At 41.0% G+C, this 11,341-nt stretch overlaps 1 protein-coding gene across 5 annotated transcripts in view; it reads left to right on the top strand.

The window, feature by feature from the left end:
* The first annotated feature begins 235 nt into the window (after nucleotides 1-235).
* Nucleotides 236-11,341, top strand: part of DYNC2I2 (dynein 2 intermediate chain 2) — a 44,397-nt gene continuing 33,291 nt past the window's right edge. For 2 of the 5 annotated variants that reach the window (XM_085855683.1, XM_085855679.1), the window contains exon 1: nucleotides 236-348. The gene's annotated coding sequence lies outside the window, so the exon portion shown is untranslated. Of the gene's footprint in view, nucleotides 349-543; nucleotides 563-8,609; nucleotides 10,256-10,310 lie in introns of those variants that run through there. The other 3 variants (XM_085855682.1, XM_085855681.1, XM_085855680.1) reach the window with 3 other exon arrangements.

The raw sequence follows: 11,341 nt of genomic DNA, 5'->3' as shown, positions 1-11,341 counted from the left end.
AAGGAGGAGAAAAGGAAGGAAAAAAAATGAAAAAAATAAAGTGATGAACAACACGTGCTCGAAACCACGTGGTCACGCAACTTCCGCTCCATGTTCCACCACAGCATATGTCGGAGTGCTGAGTGTAACTTGTTTGTAGCCAAGTGTTTGTAAAAGTGTTATGTTAATAAACCATGTTGATAAAATCGATTAGTAATTTTAAAAATCTTATATATATTTATTTATATATTACAAGCTGACGCCGTTGCTCGGTGACAGTCGTAAAATGGGCGCTCATTGGCTGAATCTGAATCCGAATCCGGAAGTGATTCCCATTGGTCCGGATATTCACAATCATGGGATAGATGTGTAAGTTTCTCTCTTCTCCATTATTCGGACAAATTAACCATAAACCATAAAATTGTAATACCAAATATAATCGAGGTATTTTTGTTTAATTTCGGTAATGTTATATTATAATATGAATAGGCAAAGCCTAGAAGCGAACGTAGAATTCTTCTTACATTAGATGCTGCAATTTCCGGTTACTTCGGCCTGGATTCGGGATCAGCGATCAAATAATGTAAATCACGATTAAAAATTATTTTTTGATGATGCGGGAGATATCTTTATTATAAAATTAGGTAGACGTAAAACTGCTAGAGTATTTATTCTCTCGTTTTGTTGTTAATTTTTTAGTCATAAAGGTGTGATTGGGTATACTATAGATCAAATTAATTATTTGTGCATTTCTATAACCGTGATAACACGACTGCATATTACCTCAACATTACCTTCACAACAACAACTACACCGCCTAGAACAGGATCTCATCTAAAAAAATAAATATTACCTCAACATTATCTTCACAACAACAACTACACCGCCTCGAACAGGATCTCATCTGAAAAAATAAATATTACCTCAACATTACCTTCACAACAACAACTACACCGCCTAGAACAGGATCTCATCTGAAAAAATTAATATTACCTCAACATTATACCTCAACATTACCTTCACAACAACAACTACACCGCCTCGAACAGGATCTCATCTAAAAAAATTAATATTACCTCAACATTACCTTCACAACAACAACTACACCGCCTAGAACAGGATCTCATCTGAAAAAATAAATATTACCTCAACATTACCTTCACAACAACAACTACACCGCCTAGAACAGGATCTCATCTGAAAAAATAAATATTACCTCAACATTACCTCCACAACAATAACTTCATCGCCTCGAACAAGATCTCTTCTGAAAAAATTAATATTACCTCAACATTACCTTCACAACAACAACTACACCGCCTAGAACAGCATCTCATCTGAAAAACTAAATATTACCTCAACATTACCTTCACAACAACAACGACACCACCTAGAACAGGATCTCATCTAAAAAAATAAATATTACCTCAACATTAACTTCACAACAACTACACCGCCGAGAACAGGATCTCATCTAAAAAAATTAATATTACCTCAACATTACCTTTACAACAACAACTACACCGCCTAGAACAGGATCTCATCTAAAAAATATATATATTACCTCGACATTACCTCCACAACAATAACTACACCGCATGGAACAGGATCTCATCTGAAAAAATAAATATTACCTCAACATTACCTCCACAACAATAACTACACCGCCTCAAACAGCATCTCATCTGAAAAAATAAATATTACCTCAACATTACCTCCACAACAACAACAACTACACCGCCTCGAACAGCATCTCATCTGAAAAAATAAATATTACCTCAACATTACCTGCACAACAATAACGACACCGCCTCGAACAGGATCTCATGTGAAAAAATAAATATTACCTCAACATTACTTCCACAACAATAACTTCATCGCCTCGAACAAGATCTCTTCTGAAAAAATTAATATTACCTCAACATTACCTTCACAACAACAACTACACCGCCTAGAACAGCATCTCATCTGAAAAACTAAATATTACCTCAACATTACCTTCACAACAACAACGACACCACCTAGAACAGGATCTCATCTAAAAAAATAAATATTACCTCAACATTAACTTCACAACAACTACACCGCCTAGAACAGGATCTCATCTAAAAAAATTAATATTACCTCAACATTACCTTTACAACAACAACTACACCGCCTAGAACAGGATCTCATCTAAAAAAATTAATATTACCTCAACATTAACTTCACAACAACAACTACACCGCCTAGAACAGGATCTCATCTAGAAAAATAAATATTACCTCAACATAAACTTCACAACAACAACTACACCGCCTAGAACAGGATCTCATCTAAAAAAAAATAATACTTGAAGCGAACGTAGTATTCTTCTTACATTCGCTTCTGACTTTACCTATAACTTGTTCACAACTGTATACACAATTTCCGGTTACTTCGGCCTGGATTCGGGATCAGCGATCAAATAATGAAAATCACGATTAAAAATGATTTTTTGATGATGCAGGAGATATCTTTATGAAAATCAGTGGAGGAAATATACACCATGTCTGATATTATTTGGGTCTTTCATGTCTCAGACGATGCCTTTATCTCCCAGCATGCATCATTCCCCATGACAAAAACCGGAAACAAAAAATAAACCGGAAGCAAAAGGGTCATAGCCAACGACACGGATTCACAATTGCCAGGGTATTGTGTTGTTGTTGTTGTTGTTGTTGTTGTTTCCTATTCTCTCATGTGCACGCCTTAAGTATGAAGCTCACTACGTTCGCTATAATGTATTTTTGTTTAATTTCAGTAATGTTATATTACTTAATGTATTTTTGTTTAATTTCAGTAATGTTATATTATTTAATGTATTTTTGTTTAATTTCAGTAATGTTATATTACTTAATGTATTTTTGTTTAATTTCAGTAATGTTATATTATTTAATGTATTTTTGTTTAATTTCAGTCATGTTATATTATTTAATGTATTTTTGTTTAATTTCAGTTATGTTATATTATTTAATGTATTTTTGTTTAATTTCAGTAATGTTATATTATTTAATGTATTTTTGTTTAATTTCAGTAATGTTATATTATTTAATGTATTTTTGATTAATTTCAGTAATGATATATTACTTAATGTATTTTTGTTTAATTTCAGTCATGTTATATTATTTAATGTATTTTTGTTTAATTTCAGTTATGTTATATTATTTAATGTATTTTTGTTTAGTTTCAGTAATGTTATATTATTTAATGTATTTTTGTTTAATTTCAGTCATGTTAAATTATTTAATGTATTTTTGTTTAATTTCAGTAATGTTATATTATTTAATGTATTTTTGTTTAATTTCAGTAATGTTATATTATTTAATGTATTTTTGTTTAATTTCAGTAATGTTATGTTATTTAATGTATTTTTGTTTAATTTCAGTAATGTTATATTATTTAATGTATTTTTGTTTAATTTCAGTAATGTTATATTATATAATGTATTTTTGTTTAATTTCAGTAATGTTCTATTATTCGATGTATTTTTGTTTAATTTCAGTAATGTTATATTATATAATGTATTTTTGTTTAATTTCAGTCATGTTATATTATTTAATGTATTTTTGTTTAATTTCAGTAATGTTATATTATATAATGTATTTTTGTTTAATTTCAGTCATGTTATATTATTTAATGTATTTTTGTTTAATTTCAGTAAAGTTATATTATTTAATGTATTTTTTTCACGGTGTATAAAATTCGTTCATGGACCACACTCTTGAACAGAGCATTGGGACTGCCAAAGCAGTTTTTCCTTGGCTATTTGGCACAATGTTGGACGGCTCATCTCTCCGACCATTTGTTGGAGCACAGCTGTGCCACTGATGCTGTGCCCCTCTACCAGTATACCGGTACTCATTTCGCCAACCTCACAAGGATGACGGGCTGAGTCAACCCCACCTGGTGTTAATTCAGCAGCCAATGGAGCTCGAACTCAGGACTCCAGGATCCCAAACTGCCCCCCTAACCACGAAGCCAACACCAGGCTTGCGGTGTATTTGATAATATTACATTATGAGGTCATCTGTACTTTAGTCAGGTGGGCTTAAGTGATCGAGCAGTGTGAGTGTGTGTGTGTGTGTGTGTGTGTGTGTGTGTGTGTGTGTGTGTGTGTGTGTGTGTGTGTGTGTGTGTGTGTGTGTGTGTGTGTGTGACTGAGTGTGTGTGTGTGTGTGTGTGTGTGTGTGTGTGTGTGTGTGTGTGTGTGTGTGTGTGTGTGTGTGTGTGTGTGTGTGTGTGTGTGTGTGTGTGACTGGGTGTCAGTCAGTCCGTAAACACATCAGTCATTATCGCTTGAACCAAACACGCCATTTTGATGAAACTTGGCCACAAGCTTCATATCTGATGCCTAACGAAGGAGTATTAAACCGAATCAAAATCTGCACTCATTCAGGGGGTCTACGGGGGACCGGGGGATTGAACCCTCCCCCAAATTGGGTATTTTTTCTCTTCTCGGAAACTACACACACGATGTCGATGAAACGACCACAACCTTCAATACCCGTGGTGTACCAGAGTTTGTTCGTGGCATTAAGAAGAAAAATAAATCAGGGTCTCGGGGGTGTGCGGGGAGTTTGATTGACTGTTGCTCCTGATCCAGGTGAGCTTCAGCACAACCGAAGGTGAAGGAGGTTGTTTTCACCCCTCTCTGTTTGTTTGTCTGTTTGTGTGCAGATTTGGATGAAACTTGGTGGGCAGGTTCGGTGTGTGACAAGGAAGAACTGATTCGATTTTGGTGAAGATCCGGATCTGGATCCAACAACTAGAATTTTTAAATGATTCGTCTCCATTGAGATATATGGCCAAAAACGATATATAGCACGATATCTCAAAAAGTTGTAGACGGATCCAGACGAAACTTGGTGGACACGTTGGGTGTTTGACCATGACAAATTGATTCAATTTTGGTGAAGATGCGGATGTGGAACTGGATAGGACTTTTTAAAAAAAAAAGTTAATACAGTCAAAACCAGCATAACCCACATAGAAAGCACAGAGACAAACACACAAGAGGCTCACTCATTCCCATTACTAGGACAGGGAGAAGGACATATCTACCGACAATGAAGCAGAGGTGGGGGAACATAACAATGAGCAATAACTAGATAAGGATGCAGGTAAAAGGCAGGGCAATGAAAAGGGAAATTACAATGCAAGGAATGATCATAAGTTGGATGTGAGACTTGTATACAAAAAGAGACTCATTAGCAAACTAGAAGGGCACTCGGTGGAGTGCATACCTCCGCCCTGTAATGCATGATCCATGAAAACATATCAAACCCAATACGTTTTTGAGATATCATGCTATATATCAGTTTAGCCCAATCTCTCAATGGTGAAGAATCACTTTTAGTGGGGCAGATAACAGCAATTTTGAGAGGAATCGTGCAAATGATGATACAAGCATCAAATTTGCCACATTTGTTCTCCAGGGGATTCTAATCAAATCTGCCTGATTGGCCATTTGAAAATCCAAGATGGTCGCCATTTTTCAAGATGGTCGCCAAGTTAGCCTCCCAAAGTTGACTTTTTGATTCGAAGTATTTGTAGTTGTCCGATTTGCATGATCTAGGTGTGGATTCCCCAACCTTAACAAATTGGTTTCGTGTTTTTAAAGCCCCCGACACACACTTTTTCTGATTTTGCACCACTTTAATGATTGCCATATGAAGCCAAGGCCTTTCTGCAACTGGGCCCTGGCTAGTAAATGTTCAAAGTTATGCATACCATGCGAATGTTCCTCCAGCTGCTACTGTCCACATATGCTGCTACTGAGTGCTGTGCAGGGGAGCCCTGACTGAAAGCACTTGCATCTCTGGTTGCAAGCTATCTTACAGGAACACTTGGTCAGTTCCTGACAGTTGGCTGAAATAGGGGGTAGTGTTGTCCAACATATCTGCCACGTCTCTCCTTTCTGTGTCCATTACCATTCAGCAGGACTGCTCGTGTCTGGACGGGAGATGGTTGCCTGGCCCCAGATTATCCCAGCCTGATAGGCCACATGCTTTGCATGTTCTCTGAGGGCTGCCTGTGTTGGTGGAATTGAGTTGTATGGCCTCTACTTGCGGGCAAAGAGATCCAGTCTTGCGCCGTCCGTGTTGCAGTGGTTAGGGCAGCGGCTTGGGATCCAAAAGGTCCTGAGTTCAAGCCCCGTTGGGCCACTGAATTAATACACCAGGGGGTTGACTCAGCCTGTCATCCTTCCGAGGTCGGCGAAGTGAGTACCAGTGTACTGGGCCAGTGTATACCCTGGTTTAAATAGGTGTACTATATCCCTGTGTCGTAAGAAGCGACCAGGGTTGCGTCAGGAAGGGCATCCGGCGTAAAACGTGCCAAATCACTATGCGGATCATACGGATGATCCGCTGTGGCGACCCCTAACGGGAGCAGCCGAAAGAAGAAGAAGAAGATCCAGTCTTGCTCCGTCCACACCAGTGGCTGCGCTAGATCTGTCATACATGAGGACAACGAATTTATCCAACCTCTGCAGGTCATGATCACGAATCAATGTTGGATGCTGGCTGAGATTGGTGAATGTTTCAGAAACATCATCAAAGACGTTCCAAGTCTGCCATGCAGTTTTCTTCCCTTTACCGCGGAAGGCAGGCACGACATCACATCCAGTGAACGCATGGAAGTATGGGATCCCTCAAGCTTTCTCAGGCCCTATTGCAGAAACTACCTCATCGACTGGAATACATCACGCCTTGGCTCCTTGGCCAAAGGCAATCCACATGTTCTCAAGACCTAGTTCCTGTAAGGATGGCAGTACAGATATTGCTATGACTAGTACGTCCGTGTCATTAGCCTTAATGATAATGGACTTGCTACAATCCGTCGTTGCATCCCTGGCGTGTACAAATATTCGAGTGTCAGCTTCTTCATGACAACATGGAGACACAGCATCCAGTGACTTCCTTGTGTTGCTTATGGCATCTTCTCCTTTTGTGACAATGACTGTGCTTGTCGTCTGTGCTTCACACATCTTTTCCGCAAGGAAGTGAAACAGCTCAGTCTTGCTGCTGTCATCTTGAAGAAAGCTTCTCCAGTAACTTGGGGTATCACTGGTTCCTGTCACTCTTCTTCTCATTCCTTGGCCCCTTTTCGATCTTGCCTCGGACTTCAGACTTGACTTCTTGTACACATCAAACACTACGTCCACCCTCTCGTACCTGGCACCATAGGATTCCACCTTTGGGATGATGTCTTCTCTGGCATAGTCATCAAATATCTTTGAAGTGCGTGGAGGTAGGGCATTGATAAGTGCTGAGCCCTCAATGATGACTGCAACTCCCCTTGGTTCTCTGTCTGGGATGTTCACTTGCACTTCAAGAATTTCAGCCAGCTGTGACTTCTGACATGTATGAAGTTTGCCGCTGTCACTGAGAGATGCAGGGTGTGAGTGATTCTTATGCTTGGAGAATTCTTGCACGTCACACTTCCTGTTCTGGCATGAGATGAACAGTAGTGAGAACAGCTGACAGTCGTCTTTCAGGACTTTCTCTTTAGAACTTCCCCCAGTTTGCTCTTGTTTGAAGAAAGAAATAATGTTTTTCTTGATTGGATGATAGAAAGGACATTCACCTTCATTCTGTAGCCCCTCCATGAATGAATGGAACTGATCTTTGCCCCGCTGGTGATGTGTTGCTACCATTTCGGCGAGAGTTGGGTCTGCAATGTTCTTCATGTCGAGTACCAGTAAGTCGGCTGATTCCTCTTGGAATGGGTTGCCCATCTCCTGCATTACTGCAGAGAGTGTTTTCACCTTTTCAAAGAAAGATTTCTGGGCACTCAGTGTCTGCTCATGGTGTCTGCTGTTGTTGGTTGCATCTTTCATACCAGACATGGCCTCGTATCCAGCTACTAGACGACTCACTTCGGGTCCAGCGACCATCCACCTACGAAGTGCTGCCGGGTCTTCTGTCAACCCAATTGCTCCTCCGTCACCTTTGATGACTGCATTATTTTGCTCGTGGGCTTGGTCGATTGCCAGGGCAGAGAATTCTCTTCTAGACTTGTGGATAACGAAGTTCCCTTTGTGAAACTCCCTGGCCACATCTGGATGTTGTTGCTCAAGCGACATCATATCTCGGAGGTGAACTGGGATCCATCGCGCATAGTTGACATTGTTATTCGCAAAGAAGTAAGGCGCCAGTTCTGAAAGTGCTTCACGGTACAGGTTGAAGTCTCCTTCTCTGAATGAGTGGATCAGGGTGAATATGGTGAGCTCCAAGTTCAGCACCAGACTCAAGAACTGGAACTGTGGACTCTCTTGCCTCCGTTGTTCACACCAATCTTCAAAGGTTAGATCTGATCTGTTAGACCAGTGGTTCCCAACCTGTGGTACACAAGGGTCTTCCAGGTGGTTCGCGAGCACTTTCGGGCTCAACCTTTAAAAAAAATGATTTGGCCTGATACATCTGGGAACCCTGACACACACTCGGCGCTGGGAGTTATCCCGCTGCCTCCATACTGTGAATTTGTAGGTGTCTTAGCACTCGTCTGTGTTTCCCTTCACTTGTTATTATATTGTATCTTTATTTATTTTTTTATTTCTATATTTCTTTATTTATTTCTTGACTAATTATTATTTTTTTTTTCCACAGGATTTGACAACATGCCAAAGCGAAAGTATGACCCGACATACATAAAGTATGGTTTCATAGCAATCGAACGTGGAGGAGAAGCTCTTCCGCATAGTGCAGCAGATAGCTGCAAAATACCCCTAGAATACTTCGGTTTGTGATGCAAGCATGAAATTTGGCACAAATACTCTCTTTGGTCGACTGTGTTAAAAAATGGCGCTGGCCACGAAAAAAATCAAATCGAAAAAAAAATCCAAACTGAGTCAGTACCCTCTCACAGTGGAAGATGGGAACCTAGAGATGCTGGAGAAGTTTGTCATACTGATGTATGACAGGTCCAGCACTGCTGCCACTGTGCACGAGGCCAGGCTTGACATGTTTGCCAGAAAGCAGAGGCCTTACGAGGCCATTCCACCAACCAGAGCAGCTCTGCTCCAACACACCAGACGTGCTGCCTACCAGGCTGGTTGTGTGTGGGCCCAGGCAACCCATTGTCAGCCAGAAGCAGAGAGTTCTGCTGACTGGAGATGGCAGTGGTTTGGTGAAGAATGGCAGGTCTTCTGGACAGCCAACTCTCCCATTTCTCAAAGTTGCCAACAATTGACCAAATGCGGCTGTAAATCAGGCTGTCGTGGGAGGTGCAAGTGCTACAGACTGGGTCTGAGCTGCACAACTCTATGCAGTTGCAGGTGTGAGGTCTAACAGCTTTTCATCTGTTTGAGTGGAGGGGGTGTTTATTTTTTTTATTTTTTTTATTCTCAGGAAGAAAAGCCTGGTAGAAATGCTGCATGAGCATGGCCTCAGCATCTCCTATGACGACTAACCGTCCATGGTTGATTTTCCCTTTGCAAAATAAGAAGAATTTTTCTGTCCATATCTGAACCATATCTGTCAAGTTAGTAAACCTTAAAAAAAAAAATCTTGATTTTTGTTCCAAACGCTAGTTCGTGAACAATGGTTTATTGCTATTGTGGCAGCCATCTTGGACTCCCATCTTTGTTTCAGCGGTATGCATGGGAACTAGGAATCTAAAACCATGTCCACCTAATTAGTTGATCCCAAAAACCTAGGTATAGATCCAAAAATTATGAGTCTATGTCTATTATTTCCTGAAATATGAGCATTGTTTTGGTTTTGCGGCAGACATCTTGGATGCCATCTTTGTTACAACCATGCTGTGAAGTGTTACATTACAAAGAATAATCATGCTAAAATCTTAGACACAAAAAACTTTGGTTTACAGCCTGAATGTTGTGTTTTGTTTCAAAGATTTAGCTGCAGAAGAGGAATTTTCTGTGCATATGGCGGCCATCTTGAAAAATGGTCACCATCTTGGAATTTTGCGTGGCCAGCGCCTTTTTTTTAAAAAGTGGACCTCAAAGAGTATTTGTGCCAAATTTCATGCTTGCATCACAAACCAAAGTATTTTTGCAGTTATCTGCTGCACTAGCAGTATGTGGTCTGCATGAAGTCCCTTTGCAATGGGGCCATGAAACCCAGCCTGCTCAGACGTCATCTTGAGACAAACCACGCGGACAAGAAGGACCGATATCAGAGCTATTTCCAGCAACTTGGCGAGAACGTGAAGCGGCAGCGCCTGGACAAGACTGGCCAGTTCTATGAGAATGGTAGAATTCTGCAGGCCTGATTCCACCCTTAGCACGAAGGTACTCTCTCCGAATTTGTTATCATGCTTGAACCAATTAATCAAAATAGTTAATTTCGTCAAAACATCCGCCCTGGATACTCGGCTGTTCAAACTGCTCTGTGAAGATCTCGGCTCCGACCACACCTGTCTCCTCTACCACGCAGAGGTTCACTGGCTCTCCCGGGGGAATACGACAAGGCGTCTCTTTGAACTGAGGGATGAACTCCTCGTATTCTTCACGGAGAAAGAACACGATTTTCAAAAAGATCGGGAGGACGAGGAGTTTATCTCAAGGTTGGCCTACATGTCGGACATTTTTGGGGTCTTCAACCACTTAAACCTGTCGTTCCAAGTGCCCAACTGCACCGTCTCAGACTTCATCTCGAAGCTGGGAGCGTTTGTCCGGAAGTTGGACCTCTGGATCAAGAACGTGGAGAGCAAACGCTACGGAATGTTCAAACTCCTGACTACCCTTGAGAGCGAGCCCAATGATGAATTTTCCCAAGAAATCGTCCATCACCTCTCACTGCTCAAGACTGAGTTGATGCATTACTTCCCAGACATTACATGTTGTGCCTTCATCACCAATCCGTTTTCCGTTGAACCAGGCGATCTGCCTGTCGGGACCGGGGAACAAAAGAACTAATGGATATCCATGCTGATGAGACAGCAAAGACAAAGCACAAGGAATGCTCTCCTATGAACTTCTGGGTGACCATGGCCTCCTCGTACCCGACACTAGCCCATCACGCTGTTCCCCCTCTACGTAGGAGTGCGAGCAGGGGTTCTCAGCCATGATGACCATTAAGTCAAAGGGCCGGAACCATCTTGCTGCGCCCGGGCATGATTTCCGATGTGCTGTGAGCAAAGTTATGCCCCGCATCGACCAGCTGGTGGAGAAGAAACAGATGCAGCCCTCGCATTAAATTTTGTTCTTTGTTGACAGTTAGTTCATTTGTGTGTTCTACTTGTGAATAAATTGATATCTTATCGAATTGAGTTTTTCTGGAACCAGGTGGTACGCGGCGACGGTATGGGACCTCCAAGTGGTACTCGATCAGAAAAAGGTTGGGAACCACTGTGTTAGACTCTTCAGAGCGGTAGT

This window comes from Eptatretus burgeri, chromosome 14, assembly GCF_056783735.1.
Source record: "Eptatretus burgeri isolate ZD-2024b chromosome 14, Ebu_testis_v1, whole genome shotgun sequence".
Lineage (NCBI taxonomy): Eukaryota > Metazoa > Chordata > Myxini > Myxiniformes > Myxinidae > Eptatretus > Eptatretus burgeri.
The sequence above is the reverse complement of the archived record's forward strand: the minus strand, read 5'-3'. Positions and strand labels throughout refer to the sequence as shown.